Genomic DNA, 3,357 nt, shown 5'->3' on the forward strand with positions numbered 1-3,357 from the left:
GAACAGCACAAGTATATGGGACATAGTAAGACAATCATGGACATTTTCACCTGCTACTACTACATACACTCAAAGATATGATGAAATTCTTTCATTTGTGTTGGCAACTACAGGAGAAATTCTGTCTAATAATTTGACCCCGAGGTTAATCTGTTTACTGCACTTCATTCTCTGCCTCTGTGAGGTGCTGTCATTGCTCATCCCTGCCCTTTCTTTGAATTTTGGGATTTGTAGTGTTGAGCCACGCTTTCCCTGGGGCTCAGGTCGTGGAGTGTCCCACTGTATTTCACAGTATCAGTATACTGAGGAGACCAGGCCAGGGGAGGCAAGAGAAGAAAGAAAAGAGGGGAAGAGGACACTTTATTGCAGATGTGTTAATTATATTCTGTGTCGCTATAAAATCTTCCATTCCATTTCAAATAACTTTAATTGAAAGTAGAAGGTGAGCGGGTGATACACAATAAAATGTAACATTTAAATAGTGACTAAGATGCATACCCTTATGTACAGATGATGTCTTAATCTAGAAGAACATCTACGCAATTAATGTTACTGAAGAGAATTTATTATATTTTTCTATTAGAACAATGTCCATATAATATGTCATATGTTCATTACATGCAAAAGAAATTTGCAAAAAGAAAATCAGGAAAACATTTGACTGTTATCTACTGTTATAGTTTCACTCTTTTACTATTAATATTTGATGTTCTTTGGTTCTAATGGAATATTTGGACGGACACCCTTCATTTCCCCTTTTGTTCAATTTCTTTCCCTCAGGGGTTCAGTGTTATTGGCAGATGGCCATATCTAATATGCTATCATCAGTACTGGTTTGCTTAACGTGTCATAGCAGAGGTGCAGAATAAATTGGCCAGGATTTTTTATTCCTGAATTTAAAATTGTTATTTTTTAGATGGTTAAGTAAAACAGTTGAAACTTTCTTTTGCAAAGCACATCTGTCCCAGAGAAAGATGACATATTCATTACAAAAAGTCTCAGTACACAGTACAGTGGATCAAAGGCCTCTACTTTAAAACTGTTTATAGAATTTAATGTCAGTATAATTTTTCCTTTGATGCAATTTTCTTGCATTATTGCCTTATTATAGCAAAGAGAAAATGGTTATGGGGAGATGAAACTCATTCACCCTCCTTTCACTTTACAGCCTCCCCACTTAACTCAGCCTTGACAGGAAAATGGTTTAGTCTGTCTGCATCCGTGTCTGCCATCGTACGTGTGTGTGTGCCCATCATAGCCCATCTCACGAGAGAGGAATGCTGGACAAGGTCACCTTATTTGCATATTGTGGGTAAGTACAAGGTCACCTCATTAGGATACTGTGGGTAAGTGCTTTGGTGTCTTTGTGTATGCGAGTGTTTCTGGCCATGTTTGCCCTTTGCCTGACATTGCTGTGGCATGGGAAATCAACAAAAGAGCCAGCACAAGCTGAGTCTCCTGGCAGGACTCTGGAGACATGAGCACAGATTTCTATGTGGGGGTGTAGGGGGTGCAGGGGTTGGACAGGAGGTGGACAGGGGGGCCTCTGCTGATTGGACAGGAGGTGGATGGGGGCGGGGTGGGCTCTGTTGATTGGACAGGAGGTGGATGAGGGGGCTCTGTTGATTGGACAGGACATGGATGGGTGTGGGGGTGGGCTCTGTTGATTGGACAGGAGGTGGATGAGGGGGCTCTGTTGATTGCTGTTGCCTCAGTCTGCACAAAGTTCAATAAAAATATCTGAGAAACTCCTCCAACGTTTGGGCGGGCTGCTCTGTAAACACTTCAGTACAAGCTATGGAATGTGATTTGCACCATCTGTCAGGCTGGTGCTTTTGATTAGCAGCTTTCAACAGATTTTTAAGAAGAAGGGAGGGCCATCTTAGTTCCAATCGTGAAGTAATTGTTCAACCTGTGGAACAGTAAAATGAAACCTTTAGCAGAGGAATGAGGAGGGAAATACAAAGGCAGAAGGTAGATGAAAGCCCTCATACTGTGTTAAAGATTCTTGCAAATATACACAGTTGTCATAAAGCAGTTTTGATTTCTTTTTTCAGTGTGAGATAAAAGCACTGGGCAGTGAATGCTTATAGTTGTATTGTCCAACAATAGATATATAATAGATATATAACCTCATTAGAGGTTACCTGCCCTTTATAATTTGAGGTCTGTTTGGAAATGCAGTTATTTTAAGTTTTTGTAGCATAAAAGCCAAGGTTGAATTGAAAACAAATAAACAAACTTTATTTCCAAAATCCCAGAATTCTTTCAGAGAGAAACAAGAAATAGAGAGTGTATGACTGCCAAATGAGATTAACTAATGCTATCGTCTTTTTATATAATGCTATAGTCATATTATATAATGCTATAGTCTTATTTTTACTTTGAAACATCAAAATTTTTTTCAAGAATGAATTAAAAAATTTAACTTTTTCAAGAAACAATTTCAAAATTTTTACTTTTTCAAGAATCATTATCAAAAATTTCATTTTCAAATTTTCACTTTCAAAATCATGAGAAATCACATAAAATCAGGTTGTTATGTGTGTGTGTGCACATGTGTGTGTGTTTGTGTGTGTGTGTTTCCTATCACTAGGTGTATGTTAGATACCAGATCCCATGCCAGGTCTCCTCACTCTTTCGGACCTTGACTCCGCTCTGTTCCTCTCCAGGTCTTCCAGCCCACTGCTGCACCTATATAAAGGCCCCTCCTGGAGGCAGTTGTTGTTGTTGTTGTTGTTGTTGGTGGTGGTGGTGGTGGCTATTGCAGCAGTTGGTGCTGCAACTAGTGCTCAGGGCATCTCCTCCATAACTAATGTGATGGATATCTAATAAAAATCAGGATAATGCAGAAATGAGCAGTTTAATTTTTCCCCATCCACACACACACACACACACACACACAAGCCGGTACATTCAAGTGTGAAGTCCCACACTTCTTTTAGAGAAAAAACAAAACAAAACACAACACTGAACAATCCTTTCAAAATCTTCCCACAGATAAAATAAGTCCCCAAGGCCATGATCAGAAGCTTCTAGTCAGAGACAAGTGGGTGAGGAGGCTCCAGGAAAGGAATGTATTGAGAACAACACATAGTGAACATTCATTTGGTGACAGTCACGATTGGCCTGCTTACGGAAAACAGTGTGGCTTATGGGGTTCTGGGGGATTAAATGATTTGTCTTGGTGGCTCTGCAAGCAAGAGTTACAGAGAGCAGAGGATCTACAGGATCCTGTTATTGTAGTTGCTGGTTTTTGTTTTAATCTGCTGTACAGTGTTAAGTAACAAAAGGATATCAGACGTTTCAAAGTAAATGTCACGTGTATGTTTGTGGTGTTGTATGTGTTTGCGTATG

General features: G+C 39.6%; 1 long non-coding RNA gene across 1 annotated transcript in view; it reads left to right on the forward strand.

Moving 5' to 3' along the window:
* LOC113582026 overlaps window positions 1-2,756 on the forward strand; it is a 15,116-nt gene extending 12,360 nt beyond the window's left edge. Inside the window, exons 2-3 of the long non-coding RNA XR_003411117.2 lie at window positions 1,169-1,312; window positions 2,673-2,756. This is a non-coding gene — a long non-coding RNA (uncharacterized LOC113582026). The remainder of the gene's footprint in view (window positions 1-1,168; window positions 1,313-2,672) is intronic.
* The last annotated feature ends 601 nt before the right edge of the window (window positions 2,757-3,357 follow it).

This window comes from Electrophorus electricus, chromosome 15 (assembly GCF_013358815.1).
Source record: "Electrophorus electricus isolate fEleEle1 chromosome 15, fEleEle1.pri, whole genome shotgun sequence".
Taxonomy (NCBI): domain Eukaryota; kingdom Metazoa; phylum Chordata; class Actinopteri; order Gymnotiformes; family Gymnotidae; genus Electrophorus; species Electrophorus electricus.